This window comes from Vicugna pacos, chromosome 11 (assembly GCF_048564905.1).
Source record: "Vicugna pacos chromosome 11, VicPac4, whole genome shotgun sequence".
NCBI lineage: Eukaryota > Metazoa > Chordata > Mammalia > Artiodactyla > Camelidae > Vicugna > Vicugna pacos.
This window is the reverse complement of record NC_132997.1, coordinates 21,205,809-21,224,416: the sequence shown is the minus strand read 5'-3', so window position 1 is coordinate 21,224,416 and position 18,608 is coordinate 21,205,809. Positions and strand designations below refer to the sequence as shown.

The window sequence follows — 18,608 nt, the reverse complement described above, 5'->3', positions numbered from 1 at the left end:
ATGTTCATTTACTTACTAATTAATTCATTGGTTTAACTTTAACTAACATTTATTGAACATTGAGACATGTTAGGCATTGTTCTGGACACAGGAAATAAAATCATAAATGAGATATACCCTATCTTTCTTTTCATGAGTCTTACCACTCTATGGGGAGACAGATAATAAACAAATGAAAATAAAATAATTTCATGTATGATCCTTTTGTCAGCTTGTATGTAAAAATTATAAGTGAACAGAGAAAATGACAGGAAGAGAAACATCGTAAGATAAATAGTCGTTTCATGTTGATGGTTAACAGTTAGCATTTCTGTTACTAATAGCTGAAAATTTTACTTCAGGAGCTGAGCAAGTCAATGGTTGAACTGTCTCATTTGTCCTGTGTCCAGGGCTGAGAAAGCCAACCGCTGTCATCTGGCAGCACTGCCATCTGGGGTGAGGCTGTCAGTCTCTGCTTGGCTCCTCAAGGTCACATAGCAGCCTCTTCTGGATCTGCTGTCCACATTCCATGTTTGAAGGAAGAACGGGGAAGGCAGAAGGGAAAAGTCTTTCTCCTGGGGTCTTTACCTTTTTATCATCCAGGATCAGAGCTTTAGCCAATGTAGTTGTTCAGAGAGGGCCACATGGCAGCTTTTAGCTGCAGGAGGGTGGGGGAGAACATGGAGGTGGTGTCAGAAGTGATCATTATTTTCTTCTCCATGTTTTGTGGCATTTTCTAAATCAGTCAAGGCATTAAAAAGAGGTTTTATGTAGAGGAAACCAAGAGCTTTCTACATTTTAAGAAATAGGGGAGCGGTGGTGTATTGCATTCTCTTAAGGCCTGGCAGGTTGACAGAATCTGGCAGACAGAAAAAAAGTCACAGAGCCCTGGGTGACACTGATGTGCCTCTTTTATGGAGAGCAGTACATAGGCTTCTGTGGCGGCGGTGGAAATTCTCAGCCGAGCAGCAGCCCAGCCTCTCTTAGGTTATGACCATGAATCATCTTCAAGTGGGGCTAAACCTCCTGAGATTTGTCCCTTTCCTCATGAGACTAAGTCCTCTGTACAGGGGAGAAAATTCCCTTTGGCCTGCCTGAGAATAACATACTTTCTTTACTGTCTGTATAGCATCGTTTCTCAGGTGAGCAGTAGACCAGCCTCTCAAAGATGATTTCCAATAATCCTGATCAGGTGGAGCCAAATCTCACAAGGTTTGCCCCTTTTCTCCTGAGACTAAATCCCCTGTACAGAGGAGAGTAATCCCTTGGCACTCCTGAAGTTAAAACCTTTTCTTTACTGCCTGTATGGCATCCCTCCTCAAGCAAAAAGCAGCCCAGCATCTCACAGGTGAACACCCCTAATCTTAATCAGGTGGAGCAAAATTGCGTGAGTTTTTCCAATTTTCTCTCAAGACTGAGTCTTCTGTTCAGAAGAGAGAAACCTTTTTGAGCCACTGAGAATAAGAGCTTTACTTCACTGTCTGTATGACTTCCTTTCTCAGGCCAGAATTAGCCTCTCAGATGATCACCGAGAATAACCTATAGGTGGAGCCAAACCTCGTAAGATTTGCCCCTTGTTTTCCTGAGACTGTGTCCCCTGATCAGGGGAGAGAATCCCTTCTGCCCTTTTGAGAATAATAGCATTTCTTTACATTCTGTATGGCTGGCCCTCTCAGGCGAGCAGTAGCCTAGTCTGTGACAGGTGATCCCCAATAATCCTAATCACGTGGAGCCAAATCTTGAGAGAGGCCCCAGTTTTCTCAAGAGACTAAGTCTCCAGATCATGGGAGATAACTCCCTTTGGCACTCCTTAGGATGAAAGCTTTTCTTTACTGTCTGTATGTCTTACCTACTCGGGCAAGGAGTAGCCCAGCCTCTCTCAGGTTATCACCAAGAATCCTCTCCATGTGGGGCCAAGTCTCATGAGAGTTGCCACTTTTCACATGGATTCTTGCTGCTCCTATATGGGAAAGTCATGTCCCTTATTGGAAATGAGGCCTGTCCTTTATTTGAAGGGAAGAATGGACTCCATCTTCAGATGGTGCCCTGTTTCACTCCTGAGACCAAATCCTATCCTCTACGACTTTTGCACTCTGAGGAGTGTGAATCCAGCTTCCCTTGGCTCAGTAAACACATATTGTCTCACAGAAGCCTCAGCAATTTCATGAGATTTGCACCTTTTCTCACTATACTTAGTCCCCTGTTCAGGGGGGAGTAATCCCTCAGCTCTCCGGAGAATAAAAGCTTTCCTTTACTGTCTGTGCATCCTCCCTTCTCAGGCGAGCTGTAGTCCAGCCTCCCTCAGGTGGTCATCCTGAAACCTTTTAAGGTCTCATGAGATTTGCTCCTCTTCTTGCTGAATTCAGGCCTCTCCTCTGGTGTAAAATCATTCCCCTTATTGGAAATCAGGTCAGTTCTTTTTCTGAAGGGATGAAAGGGCTCCATCGCCAGATGGTGTTATTCATAGCTCCGGAGACAACACCTATCTTGAAAGGACGCATTTTCTTCTCACATGATCGTGAATGCAGTCTGACTCATCTCAGTGAGCACACATCCTCTCACGGAAGCCCCAGCTGTCTCAGGAGAGCTGCCCCTTTTCTCGAGAGCCTGAGTCCCCTATTCAAGCAAGAGGAATCCCTTTGGCTCTCCTGAGTTTTAAAGCTTTTCTTTCCTGTCTGTGTGCCTTCATTTATTTCTCAGGCCAGCTGTAGCCCAGTTTCTCTCAGGTGATCACCCTGAATCCTCTTAGCTGGAGTCAAATCTTGCAAGATTTGCACCTTTTCTCACAAGACTTAAGTCCCTAGTTCAGGGGAGAAAAATTCCTATGGCATCCCTGAGAATAAAAGCTGTTCTTTACTGTCTGTGTGGCTTCCCTTCTCAGGCCAGCAGTCGCCCAGTCTGCCACAGGTGATCACCCCTTATCCTAATCAGGTGGTGTGAAATCACATGATTTGTCCCTCTTCTCACAAGTCTAATTCCTGTTCAGTGGAGAAGAGTCCCTTTGGCCCTCCTGAGAAACAATCATATGGATCAATGGAACAGAATAGAGAGCCCAGAAATGAACCCACAAACTTTTGGTCAATTAATCTTTGACAAAGGAGGCAATGGAATAAAGACAGTCTCTTCAGCAAATGGTGTTGGGAAAACTGGGCAGCAGAATGTAAATCAGTGAAGTTAGAATACTCCCTCACACTGTACACAAAAATAAGCTCAAAATGGGTTAGAGACTTAAACATATGACAAGACAAAGTAAACCTCCTTGAAGAAAACACAGGCAAAACATTATTTCACATATATCTCAGCAATGTTCTCCTAGGGCAGTCTACCCAAACAATAGAAATAAAAGCAAAAATAAGCACATGGGATGTAATTAAACTTACAAGGTTTTGCACAGCAAAGGAAAACATAAGCAAAACAAAATGATAACCTTCGGAATGGGAGAAAATATTTGCAAAGGATGAAACTACAAGGACTTGATCTCCAGAATATATAAAAAGTTCATATGACTTAATAAGAAAAAAAAACCCAATCCAAAAATGGGCAGAAGACCTAGACAAGCAATTCTCCAATGAAGACATATGAATGATCAAGAGGCACATGAAAAAATGATCAATATCACTAATTATCAGAGAAATGCAAATCAAAACTAGAATGAGATATGACCTCACACCAGTCAGGATGGCCGTCATTCAAAAGTCCGCAAATGATAAATGCTGGAGAATGTGTGAAGAAAAGAGTACCCTCCTACAATGTTGGTGGGAATGCAGTTTGGTGCAGCAACTGGAAAACAGTATGGGGATTCCTCAAAAGACTAGGAATAAACTTACCATATGACCCAGCAAACCCACTTCTGGGCATATATCCAGATGGAACCCTAATTCAAAAACACACCTGCAACCCCATGTTCACAGCAGCACTATTTATAATAGCCAAGACATGGAAACAGCCTAAATATCCACTTACAGATGACTGGACAAAGAAGATGTAGTATATTTATACAATGGAATACTATTCAGTCCTAAAAATGACAACATAATACCATTTGCTGTAATATGGGTTCCCTGGAGAATGTCATTCTAAGTGAAGTAAGCCAGATAGGGAAAAAAAGTATATGATATGTGGAATCTAAAAAAAAAAAAGAAGAAGACAACAAGTAAACTTAAATACAAAAACAGAAGCAGACTCACAGACATAGAACACAAACTTGTGGTTGCCTTGGGGGAAGGGTGTGGGAGGGATAGACTGGGAGTCTGAGATGTGTAGATACTGAGAGGTATATATAAAATACATAAGCAAGCTTATGCTGTATAGTACAGAGAAATATTTTCAAGATCTAGTAGCTCTTGGTGAAACAGAACAGGAAAATGGATATATGTATATTAATTTATGACTGAAAAATTGTGCTGTATACCAGAAATTGACACAGCATTGTAAACTGACTATAACTCAATAAAAAGAAAATAAATTCAAAAAGCCTTTTTTTTTTCCCCTTTCAGGTTCTGCTAATTAAGCCAAGTGTGTAGTCTTAGGTGATGAGGGCTATGTATACATTTCTAGGACATGATAATAGCTATAACTTGAATTTTTCTCCTAGGAATAGTTTTCTTCTCTCAGGGTCAGCATTTTGAAAAGATGTCTGATCAAGTCAGCTTTCTCTACAGTTTTGGAATGTCGAAAGAGGTTCATCCTGGCATTTCAATGTTGAGTTCTTGCCAGCATTGCAAGAGAAGAAGCCAGCCAGAGATCCATCAAGTGGCTGCCTCTCCAGGAGCCATTCAGCTTTTGAGCTACAGTTTCTCATCTTTAATTTGGTGTCCTAAATCAGCTATGATCTGAAAAACTTTCTGAGGGCCTAGTGATGGATCCAAAGTGCGCTGCTTCTGAGTGTAGCTCCCTAAGGAGTTCTTCTTGGGTCTGTTGGACTCTCTAATCTGTCCCTCTCCAGCAGGAACTGCTGGGGGGATTTGGAGCACTAGGTGATCGGCCTTATGGTGCCCACTGTCCAGCAGAATTGACATAATTTTGCTATCATGGGATCCCCTGCAGGAACACTACCCATCAAGAGGACAGATCCGCAGACATTCCACTGGGTTCTCAGTTGCCAGAGAATGCCTTGTGGCCAGAAAAAGCAGATTCCTTTTCTTCAGAGATGAGCATACTCAGTCCCTCATGTAACCAGCAAAGAGTTTGTTCAGACCATATGTACATAATCTTCCCAGTTCAAGCCTAATATTGAAAAAGGACAGCCAACCCACTTCCTTCCAAATTTCCCCCTAGGTCCCTGCGTAGGAAATGTACCAATACCCTCCCAGGACTCCAAGTTCCAACAAAAACAGCTCCAGTACAATTCAGGACATTATTTAAAGCAATGACATCCTGATATCAGGAGACTCACCAAAGCACCTAGAAAGACCAAGAAGCAGGTGGCATTAGAAAGACCTGTGCTGGTACCACGCTGCAGTCTGGGGTAGGCTCCATCTGTCCCCTGGTGGTGTTTCTAGACTATCTGAAGAATAATATTTTTCTCTCTGAATAAGAACACAGAATTCTAGAAAACACACTGTCTACAATCAAAGAGAGGAATCATTTCTCCTACAGTCATCTCCCCTGTACCCAGGACTGGGGAGACAGTGCTGGCCTTCCCAAGGCCAGGATGAGCTGGCTAACGCACCCTGTCTCTCTCCAGCTTCCTCTCACTGTCAACCCTGGCAGTTTCCTTGCTGGTCTTTTTGTCTTGATCTCTGAGTCTCTCTTTGTCTCTTTTGCTCCCTGTCAGTCTTTGTCTTTGTCACAGTGTCTCTCTGATTCTCTCGCTCCCCTTTCTCTCACTTGCTCTTCTTGGCTCATGTTTGCTGTGGTCGATGCTTGATGAACATGCCTCTGCCTCTCCCAGGTCCCCACAGGCAGGGCTGTTTCATAAAACACAATCACTGGCAAATGCCTCTGTCGAAACTTCACTAAACCTAGATGAAAGTAATTAAAATCCCATGCTGCCTGGGAAAGACTCATTGACTGGGAGTGACCTCTTGGTGGATACAGGCCACAGCCACTTCTAGGTCAGGAGACTCTTCTGTACTCCATCCCCATCTTTCAGTCACAGGTCGTTGTCTTCAACAGTGAGATGATGTGCTGGCTGCCTCACAATCAGAGACAAAGGGTAGTAGGTTTTTTGTTCGTTTGTTTGTTTATTTAAGTCATTTCTGAGTGTTTTGTGTGGAAAATTTGGTGCATCAGGAAAAAATTTTAATAGAGAAAGACAATATCTTACAAAGCATTGTAAATTACAGTGATCCCTTGTTTTAACTATCTTCATTTATGATTTGAAGCCTGCTAACGAGGCATGTTTGTACCAAAAAAAAAAAGCACATAAAAATCCAGAGGACAAACAAAGTATTCTAAAAGAGCATATGCCTTTGCTGAAGCCAATCTGAGATTCACCTGCAATTACATATTCAAAATTGAAACAGTGCATAGCAGAATGTCATGAAATAAGCATTTCTCCTTCTTCCGTCGGCTTCCCTTCCTCGTGCAAAATTTATTACAGGATCCCGCCAAAACAAAAAGCCACCAAGCCTTTTAATGATTAGAATTTTCAAATATTTGAGTGTCTATGGTAACTGCTCAAAATGAATTTTTAAATGCTCATTGAACTGAGAGTAACCTTGCTTCTCCAAAAGACGGCCTGTTGCTGGAAAAGAGTACCACCAACAGGAAACACACACACACTGTTCAGAAGGCCCTCAAGATGCAAAAATGTCAAAAGGTGGCAATGTCTTTCTAATTTTGAATAGATCTTAGTATGTCACAACTTGCCCTCCAAGGGGCGCTCTGAGAGTCAGTAATTGTCATTTCTGTCAATAAAGTGGTGAAACGCTCAAAGGTAACCTGGAGCCTTTTGGATCTGATCCTACCCCTTATGTCTTTTAAGAAGTGCTATCTGAATACGCTCTCCAGGCAGCTGGTGGTCGAGGGACATCATGCGGTTTCCGCACCCGCCATCAATGAGCAACCAGAGCCCAAAAGCAACATCACAGCTCTGGACACATCGAGGGGAGACGAGCCCCACGGCCCCGACTTTGTGGCTCCTCTCAGGCGGCCGCCTGGTCCAGAGCCCGCGAGCCTCAGGGCAAGTGGCCAAGTCCGGGGCCCTCAGCCCCAGGCCAGGGCCCGCCCCGCCCCCACCGCCACCGCAGGCGCCAGAGGGGTGGCCCCGCTGCCCTGTGGGCCCGGGGCGCGCGCAGGAGGGACGCCCTCCATGCAACGCCCGCCTTCGTGGCCCGAGCCCAACGGCCTTACGCTGCCAACAGCGGAGCGGCTGCGACTGGTAGCGGCCGCCCCGGAGCCGAGGACCCGGGTAGGATCGCGGCCTGGCAGCTGGAGACCCGGGGCCCTTGCTGGCGCGCAGGCGGGCGGGGAGGAGCGACAGGCAGGGCTGCACTTACCAGCCTCTGTGCTTCTCCCAGGCCGCCAGGAGGGTCACATAGTCAGTGACCCACTCAGTCTTCAACTTCCTTGTCACGACCCAGGGCCTCCCAGGAACCCACCCAGTTCAGGGCTGAATCCCCTTCCTCGCAGCCCTCACACCTGCCTCTGCTCAGGCCTGCGCACTGGCTCCTGGGGGGGTGGGATGGGGGGCTGGGGGCGGCTCCCAGCCTCAGGACTGACGCAGGGATAGCCATGTTTATTTTTCATTTACTGAAAGTATTTCACTTGGGATCAAATGTAAAAGAAATACGTGGTAAGATTTCTTGTCCAAAACATAATTTAATGACTACAGAGTCTGCCTTTGTAAGATTTCCTTAGTGACCATTATTTGGATCCCATCAACTGACCTGAGTCAAACAGCAGGTACCAAAATTGTTCAGTAGTGTATTTTCCTTGTGTCATCAGTCAGTAGTGCATTTGACCATGTGGAGTTTTATTGGATGTGAACTATTTTTACTAATAATCACTCTGATGTCGTATGTACTTCTAGGCTGAAAGTGTGGGTGTCCAATAGGCCTAATTTTTGATGACACTTTTTTTTTTTTGGCAGATCTCAATTTTTGATCCAGCGATTTGGACATAATGCTTCCCCAAGTTCCCATCCTCCACCTCTGTCCACCTCATCAGGGAACAGAAGAGGATCTTCTCTGAGCTGCTTCCAAGGAACAGGCAGATGAAAGCCCCACTGTGGTTCCAGCCGCCTGCCTGGGAAATGAAAGAATCTTTGCCTCTAGAAAATCCTGGTTAGAAACTGCATCTCTAATTCCCCTGGGAATGAAGAGACACCGAGCAGAGGGCCTCTATGGTGGGTAAACGAAACCCAACTCACCTGAAAATCACTCCATCTCCTCCCCTTCTTCTTGGTGTTTAGTGTAGGCAAACAGCCCAGGGCATCACCACATGGCTTTCATTTTTTTGTTTTTACTTAAGAAGAGAAAAATGGTCTAAATGAGGACAGAAATTCTCCATATCAATGGTTGACTTCCTAAGGTCTCTTGTAGCTGAAAGTGGCCAGATCAACTTCAGGCAGATTAGAAGTGAGCAATAGGATTGTGTGGACTGTGTGGGTTTGAGGGAGGCTGTTTAGATGGAGTAGATGCAGCTGAGTTGGCCCTTTGACCCTTCCTCTTTCCTCCTTCCTGCCTCAGAGGTGAACGCATGGTGGTGGATCAAGTCCCGTGCTCCAGCAGCCATTTTGGACCAAGAGACAGCCTTGAGGATGAACACCAGCTAAAAATACTGAAAGGGGCAGAAAGATGGATAATGGCTGACTACCATTGTTTGCTGTTGACAGTATGAACTCTCTACACTCGTAATTATTTTCCATGAGAGAGGAAAAACCTTACCACTCTATGCCTGTGGTATTCTGGGTTTCTGCTCTATTAGGGAAATATCGGCATCCAATGAGAGTGGTCCCCTCCTGCCAAGTCAGACAACCTGAGCTGCCCTGACTCTGTGGACACCCCATCCCCTATCATTCTCTCTACTTATGAGCTACACATCTCAACCTTCTACAGGATCTAAGGTAGAAAAGGGATGTTTGAGGATCTGTACTGAATGTGTTTTCTGGGGGCAAATTTGGTTTTACATAGAGACTCTGCAATGATGATTCTTAGTAACATCCTACAAACCAACACTCAGCCTGTGCTCCTAAGCATCAGTGCAGAGCCTCAGCCCAAGCAGGCCTTCCCCTGGGCCCTTGGATCTCTGCTTCATCTGCTCCTAATTTAAACAGGGGCTTCTGTTTTTCCCCTCCTGGGAAAGCTTGGAATTTCCTTTTTGTGAGGACATATGTTCTCTGCACCGGGGGCTCCAACTCTGGGTAGAGAGAAGGGAGGTCACTGACCATCATCTCACTCACTAACTCAAAACATGGGACCCCCTTGACCTTACATTGATGGACATATTGGCCCTCCTTCCTCCCCATTTGTGGTTTAGGGCAAAAGGCAGAGTCCCTTCCCCTGCAGAAGCTGAATGACAGGATGTTAGCCACAGGATGTCTGGACCAGGGATGAGTCAGGGAGTCACTGCTGGGGGAGCCTGAGGGGTGGAAGGGCCTGTGCTCATCTCTGAAGCTCTTGACCTGAAGCTCCGACCTTCCTGCAGTTTCCTTGAGCACCTGATATGTTTTGTCACAAATCTTTCTGCTCATATGATCTCAAGTGGGAGCCGCTGCTGCAGCTAGGGAATTCTGCTGGAGGGAACACATCCAAGGCCTTGCCTTTAATTTCGTGACATGGCATATTTTTAATATTTAAAATTTATATTTAAAGCAAAATAAACCCCATGATAATCAGTCTCCTCATACATTACTCAGACAGACACAAGAGACTACTATAACATGATATCACCAATAAGAATACCCAGGGGTTGTAAATTCACAGACACATCAGGCACAGCTGGTGCCCCAGCACTGAAGGGGAGGGGAGGCAGCAGAGCCTGACTGGTACATACTGTACTTTCCTTTGATGAGAATGTTCTGGAATAGACGTTAAAAGGGGTTATTGTAACATTGTCAATGTACTTAATGCCAAGTACATTTAGAATTTAATCAAAAAATTTAACTTTAAAGTCACTATGTCATAGAATAAATAATTTAGTGTATGTAATATAACAAATTTATTTTTTTTTTTAAAGAAGGAATTACAGAGAAGGGGAAGGACATCTCCAGTGCAGCTGCTGGCACCCGGGGCAGCTCAGCCCGCGGCCCTGAAGGCACTGTGCGTGCTGGTGTTCCTTGCTGATCCGGTAGCAGCTCTAGGTGTATCCGGGGAGGACCTGGCTCTAGCACCTGAGTAACTAGAAGAACTAGGTTTGTTCTGGTCTCTGATCTAGAACTGGATAACCCTGTGGGGTCACAGCTGGGCCAAAGCACTGTGGTGCCCCAGGGCCAGTGGGGGAGCTCTGGCTGAGGTTGGCTGAGGCTCTGGATGTGAGGCCGGGCAGGCAGCTGGCTGAGGTGGTAGAGGAAGTGCTAGAGCAGCTGTTCCTGATGTTTCAGGATCTGAGATGGAGGACAGCTGATGCCTGAACCTCCTGTGGAATTGGCGCCTGTGCGGGTGCTTTTCCTGGCTTTGAACTTAAATGAGAGCTGGGGCGGGAGCAGGCTCTGGCTCTGGTTTTGGAGTTGGTATATCCCTTCGTCTGGCCCTTGAACTTGAGCAAGGGCTGTGGCTTGAGCTTGCTCTGGCTCTGGAGCTGTCCTGGGCAGGAGAGGTGCAGCAGGCTTTAGGTCTCCAGGTGCTTCCAGAGCTTGCTCTGAGCTGCCGCTGTAGCTCCAAGAAGGGAAACTCTCATCAATATGACTGCTTTTCCACATGTCTCCCCAAAATAGGAAAGCCCTCACTGCCAGTCAGTGAAGCCTCAGTCCAAGATCCCATGCCCAAGAAGCATTCTCAGATGCAGTCCAGGGCAAATGATATGAGGCTCCCCATTGCTCCTGGTCCAGTTCCAGCCTCAGGAGGCTCTCCTCTGTGTGGTCCAGTGCTTTCCCCTCCTGACTCAGCCCATCACCGACCCTGCATCCTCCCCATCATCACCCTCTGCCTCTGGGAGCCCCAGCTCTGCCAGAAGATGGGCCTGGTGCTCCAGGTCTGAGCCAGGCATGCTCAGCTCTGCATAAGCCAGTACCATCTTCAGGCAGGGAAATTCTGGGGGCTGATGGAAATCCTCTCGGTAAGGGCGCAGCCAGGTGCCCAGGACGGAGGACATGGCCCTGGGGGTAGTAGTGGGGAAGCAGAGTGACAGACCTGGCCTTGCCTTCCATGCTGTGCTTTCATGGCAGCCCTGCAGGGACATGGGCCACTCTGCCCTTGGCTTCTGCCCATCCAGAGGCCAGTTTTGCTCCATGTCCCATCTCACCTGGCAGTCTGTGCAGAGGAGGGCCTGGACTCAGAGGAGGGGCTGCTACAAGCCTTCTGAAGGGAAATCCCTTTGCGGTTTGACCACTTCTCCCCTTTTCAGGGATGTCTGACACACTGCTCTGTCCCCCCAGCCCCCCCCCCACTGGGTGGCACCTCTGTGAGGACAGGCAGGCTGTCTGCTCTTGGCACTGCCATTTTGGGGATACAGGAGCTGCTCTATGAGTGTCTGACCCAGGAGGAAATAGACAGGCTGTGTCTGCCACCCAGGCTGCCCACGGGCCTCCTCACACCTCAGATTTTAGCTCCTGTCCCTGCCTTTTGCCTAATCCTCCAGGGACCCTGCCTGGGTCTCCTCCTGTCCCTGCCACTCACCTCCCACAGGGTGGACTCAGCTGTCCCCTGAGGCTCACTGGGTCCCCTGAGCACCAGCTGAGTCCCCACCATTAAGGCTTCACCAGAGTGTGGGCAGGATGCTCTCCACCCATTATGTTCTGGGTCCCACGAAGCAGGTGGGGACAGGTCTGGGATGAAGAGGGGATGGCTGTGGGTTCACTTAGGGGCTGACTCTGACCTCTGACCTCCTAGATGCTTCTCACAGCACCACAGCCACAACAGCAGCTCTCTGGGTCTCCAGAGACCTTTCCCCTTTGCCAGAAGAAGCCCTAAAACTTCTACTCTCAAGCCAAAATCATAGGATGTGTGGGATTCAGGGTTTGCCCCCCCAACTTATCAACACAGTCCACAGCTCCACACTTATTTAGGCAAGGGAGACCCTCTCTTCAATCAAAGAAACTCCCCATTTCAGCTCATACGGGGGTCCATCCTCATCAGTGTAAGGAAGGATGTAAGGAAGGATGTAAGCCAGGATGGTGTCACATGGACTGTCCTGAGCACGCTAGCTGGATGTGATGTCTAGTGTGACAGTGTGATTCCTGGGAGTATGGAAGCCCTGGAGGGCAGGGCTGTTGTCTGCTCAGTGCATTAAATGGTTGTTATTCCTATAAATGTGCCTGTCCCTGGTGGACTTCCTGTATACTTGAGGAATGAATGAGCCCAACCAACCCCACCACACAGAGCTGAGTGGGCCTAGGACCCCACTTCTCCCACCCAGGGATCCCTGCTCTCACTGACCTAGGATAGGGGCAGCTAATGGAATCACAAATTACACTTGAAATAGGAAAACATTTTAACCCAAGGCCACATTCAGTGATGCAGGAGGCAGAGGCCGCCTCAAGGGCAGGAGGAGATGACCAGTTAGCACAACCACAGCCCCTCCTGCTGACCTTTCCATGGGCCAGGGCCCCAGAAAGCACTTTCCATGAAGGGCCCTCTCTGTTCTTAGTATCATCCTAGGGCCCGATGCTCTCTCACCCGAGGGTGCAGAGCAGCAAACGAGGTTCACATTGGTGGAGTGACATTCCCACATCTCACCACTAGTATGTGGCTGCATCACCGATGTCCCATGAGGGCAGGGTGCTCACCTTTGGAATAGAAGGTTCAGCACCTTGTAGGCAGTGGCCAAAGTTCTGTAGGTGCCCAGGAGTGTATGTAGGTAGGAGGGGTTGCTTCCCAGGACAGCAGGCACCAGATTTGCCACAAGCATCTCCAGTCTGTCTGGATGCTCCACACCATGCAGTCCTCATTCCTGCTCCCTGTTGACACATCTTCCCCCTGGGGTGGAACAGAGGAGAGACATGAATCAGACGCAACACCGTAGACCACCAGGGGATTTAGGGCTGGAAGTCAGATTCAATCTACAAGCCTCAGGGACTTGTGACAAGAGATGGGACAAGAGAGTTCTCGGCAGAATAAAGGTTCTCAGTATCAGCAGGAAAAGTGTCAGTGGGTGATGACTAAGTGCACCAGTTTCTCAGATCATTGTGTCAGCCCAGTATTGACAGCACCTCCCTCTATTAACTACATCATCCCCTTGACTGCTATCAAAGCATCTCATTTTAGAGATGAGAACCCAGAGGCTGATCCCGGACTGTGTGGGATCAGGATTTTCGGGCCAACATGGACACATGGGGATGGAAGGAAAACATGAAAATCTGTACAAAAATACAGAAACACCCTTGACATAACATGAACTGAAATTCTATCAAAGACTCTTTCAGAGATTCTGTCTCATATGTGGACATTGACTTTGCATCTGGCCAGGGCAGAGCCTGGACTGTGAGGGTGGGTGGGAGAGATAAGGAATCAAATTCCTTTGCCAGAGGTCTCAAGAGGGAGACCAGGAGAGGTGGAGGGCAGTTCTTGGACCCAGGGCTTCCAGGGTGTAGAGTCTCCTTACTTGCACTCACCCTGAGCCCGTCCTGGGTTCTGTTGGTGTCTTGGGACTGCTGCCACTCTTACAAGGAGATGGAGCAGGGGACTCCATGAACAAGGTCCTGTGTGATCTCCTGTGTGGAGTCCTGCAAACACAGTCCCCAGCAGCCAGGTAGAAACCTCAGAGCCCTTTCTGAATGTCTCGGCTGGTTCTCAGATCCACAGGACATCTCCACCCCACACTCACACATACCACTCTGCGCAGATCTACATTAGTGACAAAAAAGCTGACAACCTGAAGCCCTTGGATTCCCACTGGCCCATGTAAGATGTCCCTCAGGAGTCCTCTTTCTCCCCAGCCAGACCTGACCTTGGGTGTGGCCATGATAGGACCACCAGGTTACCACATGTTCAATGACTGGTTCCTGCCCAGAGGGGACACCTCCCCTCAAGTCCCTCTTCCCCCACACGGAGATGAGGTGAAGTGGGCCTGCCCAGGGAGGGCTCCCAGAGGAGGCTGGGCCCAGATTGGCCTGCTCCAGGCCACATTTTTTACCTTAGGTGATCTCCTGGTTAAAGTCCAGAGTTGGCCTGGTTGCTGGCAGAACCCAAACCTAAACCTTGAGACACCTCTCATGCCAGGTTTTCCTGAAGGTGAAGCCCAGGAGTTCAGGACGCAGAAGGAGAACATATTTCTCTGTGAACTGTCTCCAGCCAAGTGAGCTGGCGCAGGGGCCATCACTAGAATGTGGGTGCCTGGTTACTGGGTTCCAATTCTGTTGGGGTCTGTTATCAAGGAAGTGATGTCACTTCCTCGGGTCCACTTCCTGGAACCCCCTCCTCAGACAACACCTCCACACACAGCCCTGTGGGCTGCTGCCTGCTCACCCCCTTCTCCACGTAGACCCATCTCTTCCAATTACAGCAGCCATGCCCTCTCCACGGCTCCTGGGGGGGCTCTGCATGCAGCTGTGAGGGGACGCCCTGTCTTCCAGACACAGTTCCTCCTTCTTACCTGTTCTCCATCCTGGATAAGTCCTGGTGTCTGTCCAGGCCTGTGTGTCTCCCCACCCGCACAGTGGGTGTGATTCTACACGGTACTTCTAGGGACGTCCTCAAGCACTTGTCAAATAAGACCTGAGAAGTGTAGGAGTGGTCTCACATTTAGATGATGACTCCAGTACCATTTCTTCCTCTTATTTCCTCCTCTGTGTCTGTTTTTCTCTTGATCCCACCCCATGGACCATATTTAATGTCAATCCTCGTGTCTGTGTGTCTTTGTGTCTGTGTGTGTGCGTGTTGTGTTTTCAGGCTTATAAGCCAGTGCTCACTCTCTGTGTGGCCAGCAGAAAACTGCCCACACATGGGAGGGTTGGGCAAGAGCATCCTGAGGCCTGAGGATTTCTAATTTCCAAAGAAAAGGTGATGAAAGGGGTTGAGGTTTTGGATAGCAGGTCAGAGCACCATGACTCAGGCCATACAGGTAGCAGGGGCTGGAGATGGGATCACAGACTCATAGACAGTCTGGCTCAACTGCCCACACTCAGTACCACAGTGCTGGGGGCAAGAGACTGTCCCTTCATGAGGCACCCAGAATGGCAGGCTGGGCTTCGCTGGCTGGATGCACAGTGGCTCAGGGACAGACAAACAGATGATGGGTGCCATCACCAGACAGGCTTGTCAATCTCATTTGCTGCTTCCTTTATGTTCATGTCCTTAAGTCACTCTCCCCAAGCGTCAGGCTGGCTGTCAGCTTTTATCCAAACCCAGTATTAACAGAGTCCAGGTCAACAGGTACAGAGTCTTTCTTTGTCACCAGTAGTACTGCATCTTGCTTGAAACCCCTGGGAAGCAGTTTCTCCCAGTGACTTCATTATAAAATGGAATCACTTTTACCTTTGTTTAGATTCCTCATCTTAATTATATCATATAATATTTCTCTTTGTCTGACTTACTTCATGTAGTATAATAATCTCTAGACTTCCCAGACATACAGCTCAATATTCACATCAACTCTGTTTACGACAGCCAAGAGGTGAAAGCGCAGTCAGTGTCTTATCTGCAGTGAGTGGGTAATGAAGACGTGGTATAAGCACACCTCAGAATACTAGGTAGTCACTACAGGGGATGAAAGAATGTTGTTTCCAACTAAATGGAATGGACACAGAGATTAGCATACTAAGTGAAGTAAGTCAGACAGAGAAACATAAATCTATAACTTATGTGGAATCTAAAAAAAAAAGATACAAGTAACCTTATTGACAAAACAGAATCAGACTCACAGACAAAGATAACAATCTGTGGTTACCAGGGGGAAAGTGGTGGTGGGGAGGGAGCAATCAGGAGTGTGGCATTACAGATACATAGTAGTATAGACAAAATTGATAAAAAAAAAAAAAAGGACCTGCTGCAGAGCACAGGAAACTATATCCAGTAACTTGTAATAACCTATAATGGAGAAGAATGTGAGAAAGAACATATGTACATGTATAACTGAATCATTATGTTGTACACCACGAACTTACACAACACTGTAAATCAAATATGCGTCAATGTAAAAATATAGTGTATCAGAATTGATCTAATCTCATAAGTGTCCAAGGTTATGTGCCTTTTGGAACTCTCTTCCCACCCTTCCCCCATCCATGCAGTAGCTTCATCTCCCCACCTGCTCAAACCAGACCCTGGGGCCCTGTCTGCTCCCTCTTTATTCCTCATCCCCACATGCAGCCAGCTCCTCCCCTGTCCATGGGTCCCAACGCCAAGTGCATTCATCACCCCTCTGTATCTCCCTCCCCTCCCTGTCCAGGCAACCACTGACACTGTCCTGGATTCATGCTCTTTGCTTCCCTTTCTCAGTCCCTCTGACCCAAGGGAGGGATGGTTAAAAGAAAAATCTGTTACTGTCACACAGGAAATCTCAAAGAGGCACTTTGGGGAAAAGCCACGATCCTCAGCCAGACGTGAAGGCCCTCCTCCTGCCAGCAGCCCACCTGGCCTTGCTGCCTTCAGTCCAGCCACTCTGGCCTCTGTCTGTTCTTCCAAGAACCACCTCCTTCCCTGCCTTCAAAAGCCCTAGGCTGGGAACCCATTGAGCTCTTTACCTGGGTGACTCCTTCAGGTTTACCTCAAATGCTGGAGGTTGCTCTGTCCTGGGCCCTCAGTTCCTCCCCCAGGGCTCTTTCCATAGTCCTGGGAGATGTCAGTCTGGTTTTATGGATCCCAGGGCTTGCCTGGGAAGTGGCAGGAAGCTGGGTCTCTAGAAAACCTCAGGTCCCCAGTCCCATGACTCATCCTGCAACTGCCTAGCAGGTAGCCCAGTGGGCTCTACAGACCTGGGTGACCCCAGGATAAAAGGCCCTGCACTGCTTAGGAGCCCTGGCCCCTGCTGGTTTTCCACATGTAATTTAGAGGAGGAGAAAGCAAGCCACAAGTGTAGTGACATGAACAGTATGGTACCAGCATAAAAACAGGCACTTAGACTAATGGAATAGACTACAGAGCCCAGAAGTAAATCCACACATGTGTGGTCAAGAAATTTACAGCAATGTAGCCTCAAATGAGGAGTCGGGGAAAGGACAATCTCTGCAATAAACAGCGTGGTGACCACTGGGCGGTCACAGGCAGGAGACGCCAACTGGGCTTCTCTCTCACGTCATCCACAGAACGGGAGTCAGAATGGATTAAAGCCTTGAATAGAAGGCCTGAAACCATGTAACAGCAAGAAAGACTAGGTAGTGAGCTCCTTAACATCAGATTTGGTTTTTAATTGTTGGCTCTGACTACAAAAAGTAGAAGAAATAAAAGTAAAAATTAACAACTGAGGCTACATCTAATTGAAAAGCTTCTGCACAGCCAAGGAAACCATGCACACACTGAAAAGCTGAGGTATGAAATGGGAGAAAATATCTGCAGTTCAGATCTGATTAGGGGTAATATCCAAAATATATAAAAACTGACACAACTCAATAGCACACAAAGTCTCATTTAAAAATGGGTACAAATATTAAATAGCCATTTTTCCAAAGATGACATACAGATAGTCCACAGGCACATGAAAGATGCTCAACATCATTAATCATCTGAGAAATGAACATCAAAACCTCAATAAGATCTCATCTCACACTTGCCAGAAAGGCCGTCATCAAAAAGTTCACAAGTAACAGATGTTCATGCGGAAGTGGGGGAAAGGGAATCCTTGTACAATTGGTGGGAATGTAAATTTTTGCAGCCATTTTGGAAAAAACATGGAGCTTCCTCAAAGCCTAAATGTAAAACTCATATGATCCAGAAATTCCACACCTGGATATATATTTGAAGAAAAGAAAAACTCCAATTCAAAAAGATACTTGCACCTCAATATATATAACAGAATTATTTACAATAGCCAAAAAATGGAAGCAATGTAAGTGTCCAACAATAGATGAATGAATGAATGAATACATAAGTAATATATAATTAATTTTATTTGCATTTATACATATAGGATGGACTACTACTCAGTCATAAAAATGAATGACATTTTTCCCATTTGAAATGACATGGAATTATCTGGAGGATATTGTGCTTAGAGGAATAGGTCAGAGAAGACAAATTCTGGATGTTATCAATTATATGTGGAATCTGAAATATAAAACAAGTGAACATGTATAATAAAACCCAAAGAGTCTCACACGTATAGAGAACAAACTAGTTATTACAGGTGGTGAGAGGGAAGGAAGAAGGGACAAGATGGGGTAAAGGATTAAGAGACACAAAGTACTACATATAAAACAAATAAGCTCTGTGTCTATAGGAATGTTTACTTGTGTGTTTTAAACTTAAACAAGCCCCAGTATCATCCTGAGGAAGCTGGTGGATGCTGGGGTGGGGAGAAGCTACCTTTGTAAAATAGTTGCTAAGTTTTCCAACAACTCAAAGGCATCAGCTCCTCAGGCCACCCGAGGTGGATGTGACCAGCTTCTCCATTTCTTTTAATAAAGTGGTCTGTCTGAAGTTTCTGTCCTTTTG

At 47.0% G+C, this 18,608-nt stretch overlaps 1 long non-coding RNA gene across 3 annotated transcripts in view; it reads left to right on the top strand.

The window, feature by feature from the left end:
* Window positions 1-12,332, top strand: part of LOC140699186 (uncharacterized) — a 48,526-nt gene extending 36,194 nt beyond the window's left edge. For 2 of the 3 annotated variants that reach the window (XR_012077194.1, XR_012077195.1), the window contains exons 2-3: window positions 8,015-8,269; window positions 8,613-12,332. This is a non-coding gene — a long non-coding RNA (uncharacterized lncRNA). Of the gene's footprint in view, window positions 1-7,240; window positions 7,334-8,014; window positions 8,270-8,612 lie in introns of those variants that run through there. The other variant, XR_012077193.1, reaches the window with a different exon arrangement.
* Window positions 12,333-18,608: the final 6,276 nt, after the last annotated feature.